Here is a 14,025-nt window from a genome sequence, read left to right on the forward strand (position 1 = left end):
GCCTGGGGTGCCAAGTTCCTCCTCTCCCTCCTACTCCCAGCCCTCCCGCCCCTCTCCCAAACTTCCCACCCACCCACTGAAGCACTCTGGCCCAGGGCCCCAAATTGCCAGGCTTCAGATGAGAACAGGAGCGCCAGGCTCCGGCCAGGGCCACAAGCTGAGGGAACTGCCTGGGGCAGGAGCCCGTAGGCAGAAACTGATGACCCTGTCTGTGTCCTCAGAGCAGATGCTGAGTAGCTGCCGGGAACAAGCAGCACAGCCCGCCTGACACATTTTGGGGGGCAGGGGCTGCAGCTGGGTCTCTGGCCCCAGCATCCAAGGGCCGCAGCTTGGAAGAACAAGGGCTTGGACCTCAAACAGGGATCATCGCTCCCTCCCAGTGTGTGACCTGGGGAGAAGTTTCCTAACGTCCCCGAGCCTTGGATCCTTGTCTGTAACGGGGGACAATGACGTCCCCTCGTGCAGGGAGGATGAAAGGAGGTCATGTGTGTGCAGCACCTGACACAGGGCCTGGAGCACAGAACGTTCGCAGTCAATTACTTGCCAGGATATTTCCAACTGCACGCCTTGGCAAGGGGAGGTGTCCAGTCAGGAGGTGGCTGTTGCCCTGGAAACACAGGTTTCTCTGTACAAAGGGTCAGCGGATGCCATGGGGACTGGACGCCCCTCCCTGGCTTCCCTAGGCTGGGTCTGTCCCTCTGGGGTGGGTACTAATTGGTGAAACCCTTTCCTCCTCTTGCTTCATCACTGTGCATCCCTGGGGGTCTCGTCAGGTGAGCGATGGTTGAGCTCATGACTCACGGAAGCTCAGATGCTTCCATCACCCCCTGATCACACTGCAATCAGGGCAGTGCAGGGAAGAAATGGGAGGCTGCCCACCCCATCCCCAGGGCTGACCGGGCCAGTGCCAGTCCCCTGCAGGGCACAGCTCCTCCACTGTCAGGGGCTCTGGTACCCCACGTGTGCCGCTGCCCGGGACAGGATGCCTTCCCTAAAGGGCTGCCTGAGTTCTTTCCTGACCACTTGGCTTCCCCTGGGTCACAGACTCCAATGGCCAGGTCTGTCTTCACAGACCAGGCTGTGGCCTCTGCTGGGGTTCTAAGGAACACCTGCTGAGTTTGCCTACCAGCCATCTCCCTTTCTTCTGGGTGCAGGACCCCGATATTACTTTGGGGGGACCAACCCTCCTCCACTCTCAGCCCCTGAGGTTCTGAATGCCCTGGCTTGGTGTGGCCATGTGACCCAGGTCTGACCTGCGATAGGACCCCATTCACCGAGCTACAGTGACTGGCTCGGCCATGACTTTCGCTGGGACTTTAGCTGGAACACTGGGAAAGACGCTGCCTCTCTCCTCTGCAGTGGCCGAGCTGGCCCCGTGAGAGCCTGGAGCTGCCAGCAGCCATCTGGCCACCTTCTGGGGGGATCCACCTGGGAGGGAGCACACACAGAGGAAAGCAGAGCTGGGCAGTGGTGAGAGATGCTGGTTTGAGCCCTGAGCCCCAGGCAACACCCCTTCCTTCAGAGGGCAAGTCTGCCCCACATTCTGCAGCAACCACACTTATAAAACCTGAGACGCGTCATGCATGAGCCTTGGGAGCGACGGCACTCCCATTTTGAAGGGGGCACTGCCCACAGGGCTCAGAGTCAGACGGACCCGGCTGAGGGCCACATTCCTGCAGGCTTGACCTTGGGGGGACCACACCTCCTGTATGAGGTTCAGTCACGTCCTCTGAAATGGAGGTCACAGCGGAAGACAAGCCAGGGGTCTATTTCCTGTGTTACAATGTACTACTCCCACTTCTCCAGCCTGTGAACTCCTAGTTTCCCTTCAAAACCCCACTCAGTATCACCTCGAAGCATCTCCTTCCTTCCACAACCCCCCACAGAGACAATACATATTGAGCGCCTGGCATTGTGCTGCTGCATGTAACCTGGACAAGGACAGGAAAGGTGGGGACTGAAATGTCCCTGCTTCACAAATGAGACATCAGAAACTCGAAGAGTGTAATTAACTTACCCAAGATCACACCGTCCACTCTGCGGTTATAATTGTCCATTTTGCTCATTTTGCTCTCCACACACACACACACACACACACACACACACACACACACGCGCGGCTCTGAATTCCTGGACCTTGTTCATCCCTGCCTCCCCGTTCAGTCCTTAAGAAGAGCGTTGACGCCGGACCAAAGCATCCGCCCACACACTGCGACTGCCAGGAAACTCGCAAATTTCCTCTTACTCATCTCACACCCCTTTCCCCCAGCCTGCAGGCCCCCACCCTAGCCCTAGTGGTGTCCCCAGGATATGCCAGGAAGGCTGAACTCTAATTCCCCCAGGGGCCCACTGGACATGCAAAGAAGAAAGCCAGTGGAAGGGCGACTTCAGTTAACGGAGAACCCGACCTCTCTGGAGGACCAGCATCTCTCTACAGATTTGGAATATCTGCTAGATACATCATTAAGTCATCAAAGCAAAGGCAGGGTCTACTGTAAATGAAAGAGAGTTGAAGGAACATCTATCGTATTTGTTGTGTCTGCATAAAAACTAATCCAATACAAGGCTTTATTTGTGGTGAGGGGTTGACAACAGAGCAGATGGCGACAGGTGTGGGAGTTTCATTCTATGCTGTTTTATACTGTTTTGATTTTTGAGCTCCAGGAACGTATTACTATTTAAAATAAACAAACAAAAGAATCTTAACTCACAAGAGGAAAGCCCGGCTCATCTCCAGCTGACTGCTGCGGTGCAAAGAAGCGGTGTCTGGGTGGCTGGAGCTTCCAATTATTCCAAAGAAACCAGAATACGGGAGTTTAATGTGGAACAGCCCATTTCAAATGTTGGTAATTACTGTATTTCATCAGTTCTCAACAGCACGTATTTCCACTCATTAACATCCGTGAAGTTGGGGTTCACCTTACAATTGCATGTCAGGGTGTGTGAGCTTTTTCTCCTCAATGGAGCATGAAATGGAGGCCCACACAAGTGAGAAGAGCCATGGCCGATGGTTGAAAGGCCAGAGAAGCGGACAGGCCACAGGAGACGTACTCTGTACGGCCCCCGCCCCAGGCCTGTGACGGCCACAGGACCACAGGACACACCGCCCGGCCAGGCTCTCGGCAGGGCGCTGGTGAGCAGCCCCGGCGTCACTTGAAAGCTCAGAGATGGCTCTTCCTGCACACGGGGCTGGTGGGAGACGCCATTACACCAGTGGGCTCGCTCTCAGCAGCAGGGAGCAGACGGTTCTGAAAACCTGGAAGCCACATGAAGGCAGGAAGATGGGACTTTGTGCCGAGCGGTCAGGCGGAGAGGCAGCCGGGGAGTGTGAGCCCCAGAGTTACGGAGTTACTAGAGCATGGCTTCCCCAGCCCCAGCTAGCACCCAGCAGGGTACCACGCCACGTGCACAACCAAAAGATGAAGGCTGAAGAGAGTCCCCTCAATAAGAAGGACCCCTTCCCCAGTTCCATGCCTGAGCAGGTTTTCGGACCTGGAACCCAGTGGTTGAAGGGAAGCCCCTGTCCCCAGGAGGAAGGACCCTTCAATGATACACAGCAGTGCCCGCCCCCCCCCCCCCGCCAGTCCTCCCCAAAGTTCCACACGTAGCTGAGTACTGGGGAAAGGGGGATTCCCCAGCATTTCCAGGCCAGCTGGACACAGAACTGAAATCCACACTGATACCTGGAACCCAGAGCGTGACCGTGGGAAGGGCGTGCAGCCCAGGCCCAGCTCCAGTAGATCCACTGGGTCCCATCAGTGACCTCCAGATGTATAACTGGAAAAGACACACTTAGTAAGTGGCACTACCCCCTCCCGCATCCTGGGAGGTGAGATCTGTCATGGTGGGGGGCGGGGAGGAGGCCTCTAAAATGGCCCCTTCAGGCAAGGATAGTAAATCAAAACCAGTATCGCATCCCGGGAACGGGGGTGGGGATGGCAAAGATCAGAGCTGTTCTTAAAGGTCTAAAGGATGCGGGTGGTGATCCCAGTGCCACCTACTTCACCAGTCACACCCACGGAAGCCAGGTGGGTCCTAAAGAAGGACCGTGACAACCAGAAACTCAACAGGTACCCGCCCCGCCTGCAGCAGCCTTGCCAGGGGTGGCACTGTGGCTGCCGCAATGAATGTGAAGTCGGGTATGAGTTAGGAAGCCATTAATCAATTTGATAAATGTATGCTCTTCTGTCCTGATTGGGAAAGAGAGGCAGAAGCAGCAGGCGTTGACAAGGACAGGCGACAGCAGCCATTCAGCATCTTCACGCTAGTCCACGGGGGTCGGGACCATCGGCACACCCTGCTGAGTGCTACACGGACCTGTCACCCTGACGGCATCATGCTGATCAGGCAGATAACAGAGGGACATGGCACCTGGAGGCCGGAGCTGAGGGAGAACCCTGGTGACGAAGACCCAGGCGCCACCACTTCAGTCAAACTTCTAGGAATCCAGTGAGTCTGAGACCTCCCTCCACATTGTTTCATCTTTCACCTCCCACCGTAGGAAGAAAGCACAGCATCTGATGCGGGGTCTGGAGGCCACATACAAGTATTCAGACCTGGAGTATTGCTCCAAGCCCATATGTCGGTGGCACGACGGCTGCCAAGGCCCAGAGCAAGGGAGGTTCTGCAGAAGGTTCTGGCTGCTGGTACCATGAGGCCTTATCATTTGGGCCACACAGCTCAGCCATGTGAGCGGCAGGAGGGGGTGCCATGGGAAGTACGGCTCCCATAGAGAACAACAGTGGGGACCCTGGGAGGATTTTGAAGTAAGCGCATGTAATCTGCAGCAAAGGACTATACACTTTTTGGAAAACAGGTCGTCCTGTGCTACTGGCCCTGGTAGAGACCGAGGGCTCCATCATGAGACGCCGAGCGGTCATGCATCCTGGACTGCCCATCATGAGCGGGGTCTGTCGGACCCAGCAGGTCATAAAGTGGGTACATCCTGTGTTCCTTCCTCTAGGTCATCAGCTTCCTTTACCCGCAAACCCCGAAAGTCAGCATGTGCGGGACCCAGAAGGGGAAACACAGAGCAGGCCTCTTGGTGGGATTCAGAGCAGCCAGCTTTGGGCTCCGTACAAACAATGTCAGTCCAATTTCCTAAGCTGCTGCCTGCGGACGGAAGGGGGAGGGCAGATGTTCAGCCTCAGTTTCCCCAACTCCAAAATGTGACCAACAAAAATGCACCTGTGAATCTCGTGCAGCTTCAAGGTTTGCACGTTTGCAGGCTCCTGGCGCACAGACTCTGCTCTGAAGGCGACCGTTATCCAGGAGCCAGGCATTCAATTAGCCTGACTGCTGATGGAACAGGAATTCACAGCGGCAACTGGCCAGTGAGGGGAGGAGGAGGCTGGAACATCCAGTTTTGACAAATGGCTTTTGTTTACCCACGACTGGCAAGCACTCTCCTCGATGTGCGGCTAATCACCTAAGAATAACAGCACATATGTTCCCTCTGAGGAGTGTTCCTTGCTAACAAGCGCAGCGGCCACAGGGTGCTGGGTGAGTGGGCGGCTCTGTGCTCCTCTCCCTGCCCCACAGCCCAGCGAGCGCCACCCAAAGGCTCTGGACACTCATCGTCCCACTGCCCACATCCAGCTTGCCACCCAGCTCATCAGTCCCACAGACAAGCCCACCCGCCTTCTGTGGCCCCGGCTCCCCGCTGCTGTCCTGGGTCAGGCCTGGCACCCCAGGACCCTCACCGCTCTCCAGCCCGCCCCAGGACAGCCCCCTAACACACAGATCTGCCCTAGCACTCCCTGCTCAGACCCTTCCACGGCTTCCGGTCCTCAAGGCCACGCAGCTTCGTTCTGCATCCCACCCGGGCTTCTCCATCAGTGCTCACCACCCCCCACCCCTGGGCCCTGAGCACACCCCGAACTCTCAAGTCTCCAGGCGTTTGCAAAAGCCCTGAGTGGGGCCATTGCCATCCACATACCACCTGGGTGCTCTCAGCCGGCCACGTGGTTTCGATGGTATCCATGTTGGCAACAAAGAAATGGAGTCTTCTCCCCAAACTCCAGGCCCAGGTGTCTGACCACCTACTCAGTGTCTCCTCCTGGCTGTCAGGTAGGCAACAGTGTTTCCAAACACACTCGCAGGCAGGCACAGGCACGTACACTCCTGCCATCCTCTCAATGCTTCCAGCTGTTCAGGCCAAAAGCCACGGGGCCTCTGACTCCTCTTCTCTCCCACCCACAACCGATCCCTTACCAAGCCTCTATCTTCCAAACACATCCGGACTCCCCCTCGGCACCCCCACACTGCCGCTCGGATGCATCTGGCCCATGCTCACCTCCGGCGGGTCCCCCAGCCTCTGCCCCTGCCCCCTGCAGCTGGTCACAACGCAGCACAAACCGGGGATCCCTTTAAACTCATCACATCCTGTCCCTCCTCTGCTCCAGACCCTGCAGTGGCTTCCATCTCAGGGTCAAGCCAAAGTCTTAGGAAGGCCCACAGCCAGAGTGGCCAAAGTTAGCAAATCAAAATACAGGATGCCCAATTAAACTGAATTTCAGAGAAAGGAAAATTTGCATGGAACATATACTAAAAAATTTGTTGTTGTTTATCTGAAATTCAAATTTAACTGGGCATGCTGTATTTTTCCAGCAGCCATATCCATGAGGCCTGAGATGGTGTGGGCCCCCCCACCCCACCCACTGCATCACCACCTGCCCTGCCCCCCATCACCACCTGCCCTGCCCCCCCACCCGCACCCCCATCACCACCTGCCCCCCCACTGCATCACCACCTGCCCTGCCCCACCCCCACCCCCACCCCCGCAGCTCTGGCCTCCTGGCTTTTCCCAGAGCCCAGCTGTGTGCTTCCGCCTCAGGGACCGACTGGTGTTCCCTCCGAACCAAACAAATCAGAACAGCTTATTTAACAGCAGGGAAGCAACTTTAACATTTAACACAAGTTTCCCCCAAAATATCCATGTGGCCCACTCCCTTTCCTCCTCCAGGTCTCTGCTCAAATGGCACCTGTCACCTGCCTGTCTTTCTCCACAGCACTTATCACCTCCCACCAGAAAGTCATTTCCTCGAAGGCAGAGATTTCTGTCTGTTTTGTTCACGGCTGTATCCCCACAATTAGAGCAGTGGTTGGCACACAGTAGGTACTCAATAAATGTTTTCTGAATAAATGATGTCCCCACTGTGCTGCCCCCGGCCACCTCAAGCCGCAGGGACAGCTCCATGGCCGGTCCTAGCAGGCTCTCCTGACCACACACGTGTGCTCCAGGCAGAGGACGTCACCGCTCGCCTGAGCTCCTGGGGCTTGGGGTCCCCATTGCCACCACACAATCCAGCCTGTCGCAGTGGCTAGCACTCCGTAGCACCAAAGAACTGCAAGTGCATCAGCCACTTTCTAAGTTAAAAAAAAAAGTGATGGAATAAGCAATATGCTAATGAGGACTGTGAGATGTAGATTTGAAATCAGAATATCCGGAGAAAACCCAGCCTGCAGAGGCCCTGGAATCCACCGTCTATGACAGCGGTGACCTCTGCCCTCCAGGGGTCCCCACTAGACTGGGAGGCCTCCCCTGTGGGAACCTTTCCCACTCACCTTGGAATGCTCAGTGCCTGGACATTGCCGGCCTGTGGGGGCGCTCAGTCAACGTGCGAATGAATGAATGAGCGAGTGAAGAAATGAACAGCCTAGGAAACAAACAGAATGGTTCCTAAGGCTCCAGGGAAGGGCTGGTTTGGTTCCTGATGTCACGAAAAGTAAAGAGTCTGCTGCCTAGCTCTCCTGGGGAAAGAACAATGAGGGAGACGCGGAAGGAGAAGACTGCATCTGTCTCTCTGGGTCACGTTCCACAAAGCACGTCCACATCCGCGACCCCCACAGCCACCCTGAGAGGCAGCGGTTATTATCCCCAGTCCCAGCGAACAGACAGACCCAGAGACGGAGCAGTTTGCTGAAGGCCACACTGTGAGTGACAGGCGCTGGAGCTGGGACCTGGCCACCACCCAGCACGGCCTCTCTAACTGGCCCAAGTCACAATACCCACGGGTGGGAAGGGCACTATAGTCCCGAGTTCTTTTGTGCACAGTCCACGGAGGCCTCCTGAGCGGGGAGGAGGGACGAGGCAGACGCTGCCCAAGCACGAGCTGCTGCTCCCCTGGGCATCCGGGGCACCTGGCTGGCCCTCCTCCCACGTCTGCTCTGCTCCGTCTGCCTCTTACCACAGCGCCTTTGTCCACAGCAGCTTCAGAGCCAGCCCTACACAGGTGCCTGCCCTGAATCATTGCATTTGTCTCAACAGCTTTTTGGATATTAATGTCATTCTGCACTAATGAGTCCAGCCCACTCAGTCCCAGCTGGAGCCTTGGATGTCTGCTGATTAATTGGTACAGAGCTCTTGGAGGGAGGCAGGGGAGGGGAAGGGAGAGAAGAGTGGTTCCTGAGTAGGAACAGGTTTCCTCTGCTCGCCACTGATTTCTCCCGTCTTTAAGCCTTCAGCTGGTTATAGGGCAGACACCAAAAAGCCACTCCGTCCTCAGCTCTGTGCTACCCCAGGTCAGGAGGAACGAGACACAGGGACACTGCCCAGGGCACACACGGGGGCTGGGGGCGGGCACAGGGCTCTCCCTCATCCCTGCCCTGCCCAGTGGGGCCTGGGACAGGTCACTGTGCTCCCTGAGCCTCCTTTGCTTTGTCTATACAATGAGGACAAAAATCCCACGAGAGCACAGACAGTTAAAGCTTCCTGGCTTGACAACCTGGCTTCCAATTGCGACCCCCGTGTGGCCTTGGGCAAGCCGCCTAACCTCACCTGCAAAATGGGAGCATTAACAGCCCCGGCCTGAGTTGTAGCAAGGACTGGCGTACGGTGTGTGCTCGGCCTGGAGCCCAGCAGGACCCAGCGCTCAGTGACTGGTAGCTCCTGTCACTGTGTCCAGCTGTCATGTCACCATGTCAGCCGATGAAGCAAAGCCGGTGACCCCACTCGGTGGACTGTCACACAACTCCCCAAAAGGATGCACAGGAGACGGGGGGGGCCCAGGAAATGCCCGTGTTAAAACACCCCTGGCCTACAGCCATCTCAGGGAATTGTACCTCCATTGCACAGGAGAAGCCAAGCCTCAGAGAAGGGGCTCGGTATGTCCCACATCCCAGAGCAAGGAAACAGCCGAGCTGGGAACGGAACGCAAGGAAGACCGGCCTCAGGAGGCAGGTTCTGCCGTCTGCGCCACAAGTCCTGCTCAGCACATTCTAAAACTTGATTTAGTGAAGTCATGAGCCTGTAGGCGATTTCACGCTGCTCTCTGTCCATGCGATCACAGTGTCTCTGTGCTCTAGGTAACCATTTCTCAAGGCAGGTGACAATCCTTGTCCTGTGGCCCCTTCTGGCTGATGAGCAGATCAAAGAAGCTAATGCTGTGTGAGGGCTACGGAGACAGGAAGGGGCTGGGCCCGTGGGAGCCCTGTCAGCAGCATTACACAGCAGGGGCGTGGCCTAACAGTCCTCATTCGGTCGGTCGGTTGTTCATTCATTCATTCATTCATTCATTCATTCAACAAGCAAGCACTAAAGGGGCATGTTCTAGGCTTAGAAGATACAGCCGTGAACAGAAAAGCTGAAATCCCTGGGGAGGAGACAGTCGACAGACACAAAAGTTATGGAGGAAAATTAAGCAGGATAAGAGCACTGGGGAATGAGACGCCTGTGGCCATGGCTCCTCTCGAGTAAGGTGACATAGGAGGCTGAGAATTAAACAACGTCAGGAGGTACGCCATGATATTCAAGGGAGAAGCATCCCAGCCCGAAGAACCAGCAAGTGCAAAGACCCTGGGACTGGTGTTCAAGAAATAGCAAGGCCAGTGGGGCTGGGCTGACCGAGGGGAGAGTGATGGGAAACGGGGTGCAGTGGGGGCAGCAAGCCACTGTAGGAGCTTCAGGATTTATACTATTCAACTCAAAGGATCAAATTTACCAATTGCGGTATTATTTGCATTTTTTTTACTTTCCAACAATTTCCCATTTGTGACCAGATAAAACCAAAGTCGCTGGCACAGCCTTCAAGGCCTTCAGAGTCCCCACCCCTGTGTGACTTTCGGGCCACTTCCTGCCCCTCCCTCTCAACCCCTTTTGCTCATGCAGTTCCCTTTGCCTGGCTTCCCTCAGGCTAAGACTTACATATTTGCAAGCACCTACTGGGTGCCAGGCCCTGTAAGAGGGGCTGCGGAAACAGTGGGCAACGAAACTGCCTCTGTCCCTGCTTGTCCAGTGTCTAGCGGAGAAGACAAACATTAACCAGGAAAGTGTGTGCAAATGAGACATGATTTCCATGATCTGTGGGACCATGGCAACAGCTAACAGAGCACCTACCCACTAGGGGTGGGAGGTGGTCAGTGACCCAAGAATGAGCAGGAGTCAGCACGGGGCAGAGGTGACGAAGCAGACCCCCCCACCCCCACCCCCACAGCCCCTGGTGAACAGCGCAGGGTTCACCCCACGGCCCCTGGTGAACAGAGCAGGGTTCACCCCACGGCCCCTGGTGACAAAACAGGGTTCACCCCACGGCCCCTGGTGACAGAACAGGGTTCACCCCACGGCCCCTGGTGACAGCTGCAAGAGGAAACAGGGAGAGGCTGGTGTCACAGGACCTGGGGGCTAGTGTCACAGGACCCGGGGCTTTATACTGAGGCCCACGCAGGGCTTGGCTGCCAGGGAGGCACCCCTGACTCCCCACTTGGCATATCCTCTGCTGCTCAGCTTCCTCCTGGGCACCTGAGCCAGGCCAGGGATGGAGCTCGGCAAACAGTCAGTGCCCTCCCACTCAGCGCTGGGTAAACAGGACTCTGCCCAGCACCTGCGGCCTCAGCTCAGCCCGCAGCTGCACAGGGATAAATATTTGCCTACAGACCCATCCTGACTAATGAGTGTTTGGGCCGTCAGGCAGGCCTGTCGGAGGGGAGCCGGCAGATAGAGGGCCAGCCCTGGGGGACAGGACCCAGACCTGGGGCGCCCCTGAAGGCCTTCACCAGCTTCAGGTGGTCTCAAGAGGCCTGAGGCTGGAGCCAAGGACAGAGAGTGACCCCAAGAATCCCCCCCTACACCTGGCCACAGATGCAACCTTCTCAGTCATCTCTCCTCCCCATCCATCCTCCTTCTAAACGCGATAAGTACAGGCTAGGAGTACATTCCTTCTGTCAGGTAGGTGGAGGGGAACTGGAAAACGCTGCAGCCCCCCTGGTGCCTTCTGAATGTTTCACCTTGTGCCTCATTATTAGTATTCAAATGAGTCAACAAAATCACAAGGTGATATGTGTTCATAATGTAAAAAACAGAATTGTAAAGACTAGCTAATAAGTTAAAAATCAAAGTCCCCTGGCCCTCTAGTCCTGCTTTCCAACTGAATTCATCTTAACTTTGCTAAGATTTCATTTTTATTTCAACACAAATCGCATCGAGTCACACACCTTGTTCTCCCCTGCCAACATGGTACACCCTGGACGCCTTTCTACACCCACACGCCCAGGGCCACCTCATGCCTCCTAGCAGCTGAAATTTATTCCACAGTCCGGATGTACTATGATTCATTAAGACGGTCTTCTTTGGATGGGCAATTGTTTCCAGTTTTTGGCTATTACAAATACCGTACTGAGCGGTCTTTCGCTTCCATCTCTGCATATTTTTGGGAGTTTATCAAGCAGGAGGCCAAGTGGCGTATGCATTTTCACACGTAACAGACATTGCCAGATTGCCCTACAAAAAGGCTGTGCCCTCTTACCCTCCTCCCATGAAAGTACCTACTTCCCCATCCCCAGGTATAAGGCCACCTTCAGCTCTTTGACAAACTCGTGTGTGAAAAACAGTATCTCGCCACAGGGATATGAAATACAGTTTGGGGAATGTAATCAATAATGTTGTAAAGATTATGTAAGGTGCCAGCTGGGCACTGGACTTATTAGGGGGATCACTTCATAGACTCGGTAGATGCCTGACCATTGCGCTATACACCTCATGCTGAAGTTGAATAATATTGAATGTCAACTATAATTAAATATATGTATACATATATATACACACACTGTGTTTCCCTGAAAATAAGACCCAGCTCTATATGTCACGGGATGTGGGGTACAGCGTAGGGAATAGTCAATGGTATTGTAACAGCTACATATGATGTCGGAGGGGTGGTAGATCGGGGGGATTTACCACTTTGTGAGGGGTGTAAGTGTCTATTACATTGCTTCGTACACCTGAAACTAATTAAAAAACACATTATCTCCTTTTTATTTATATTTCTGAATTATCAGTGAAGTTGGACATCTTTCCGTGCGTGTTTGCCACGTGCATCTCTTTCCCCCTGAACTGCCTCTTCATACTCTTTGTGCACGTTCTTTGTAGGGAGGTTCTTTCAATTTAGCAATGTTGTAGCACCTGCTCTGGTGAATGCTCTGTCCTCCTCGTGAAACAGGATAACGGATGGCCACACCTGGGCGGGCCCTGGAAGCAGTGAAGAGCTGTTATGCGACAAAGCATTCCTCAGATGAAAGAGTCACCAAGCCTTGAACCTTGTGAGGCTTGAAGCACCTGATTACAAATGGACTGGGCCTCCATCTCCTTGTCAGTAAAATAGAAAAATACAGCAATTCCTCATAGTGGAAAAAAAAAAGCACAAAAAACAGTTTGTATAAGTCATTTCAGGCACAAGTGACAGAAAAATTGATCAAAACTGGCATAAACCATAAACAACAACAAAAAGAAATTTTACTGGCTCATATGACTAAAAGCTCAGGCTTCAGGCATGGCTGGATCCAGGTGCTCAAACAACATCATCAAACACCACATGTCTCTCTCCATCTTTCAGCTCTGCTTTCCCCTGTGTTAGCATCAGTCTCAACCTAGATAGACTAAGATGGCCCTCAGCAGCTCGAGACTCAGAGCCTATTGGTTCAACGACCTACAGAGAGTGACTGTTTTCCAGCAGATCCAGTAAAAATCCAGGGATCAGTTTTGGTTGGTCCAGACTGGGTCATATGTCCATCATCAAGCTCACCATTGAGGTCTGAGTGATTCATAGATTAGCCAGGCCCAGAGGGGAGGGATGAGGGTGAATCCTGCATGGAGAGTAGGTCCTGAGTACGAGGATGGGAAAATTCAACTACAATTACTAAAAGAAAGGACAGGCTAAAATTACAGATGTCCCTACACTGGATTCTAGCCCTGCCTCACCTGTGTGACCCTGGACAAGTCACTGCTCCTCTCTGGACCTTGAGTTCCTGACCTGTGAGATTCAGACATTAAACTCAATCACTGATTCTGGTAGCTTTTACAGCAGCAGAACTTTTTACTTTTCCATAAATAACATATGGAACCCAGCATAGAAGAGATAAAAACTATATTTTACTAGAAGTTGTATTTGTTTAATCCTCTATTAGTCAGGGTAGATCACGACTTGCTGTAATAAGAAGCAGCCCCAACACAGCTTAACACACAAAGATCTGTTTCTCGCTCGTGTCACAGTTCAGTGCAGGTCGGGGAGCTCTTCCTGGCAGGTGTCCATGTCCCCCAGCCAGTCACCCACCACCTGGTCAGTCTGCACCATTAAGCCCCGGCCTCTGTGGGAGGAGGAGAAGGGGGGCTCACCACTTCCGCCCACACCCCACGCCTCTCAGGATCCAGTCATGCACCGCAATTCAAATGCTAGGGACTCGGGAAATGCGATATTCCGCTACCAAGAAAGGAAAGCGACAGAAGTGTTGGCACCTCTGCCACACGCTCTGTAACATTTACTTATTCTAAGGTCAATCACCGAGAACGATGAGGTTGTTTTAATGATCAAAAAGAACAGGAAATCAGATATTATGGATGACAGATGCAGTCATGTTTCAACCTCGGCACTGACTTTTTAAAAGCCCTATACTTTTCAAAACTGTAAATATCAAGAAAATCCCAGGTTCCCAGGAATAGGAGTTGGAAATGCTAGTGATATTTAAAAGTTTGCTTTTGCAATTTCAGTACTCTCTTTAAGGACACAAACAGAGATAGGAGAAACGTCAGTGTGAAGC

The sequence above is a fragment of the Rhinolophus sinicus genome, chromosome 5 (genome assembly GCF_057876585.1).
Source record: "Rhinolophus sinicus isolate RSI-liver-muscle chromosome 5, RSI-T2T, whole genome shotgun sequence".
NCBI classification, from domain to species: Eukaryota; Metazoa; Chordata; class Mammalia; order Chiroptera; family Rhinolophidae; genus Rhinolophus; species Rhinolophus sinicus.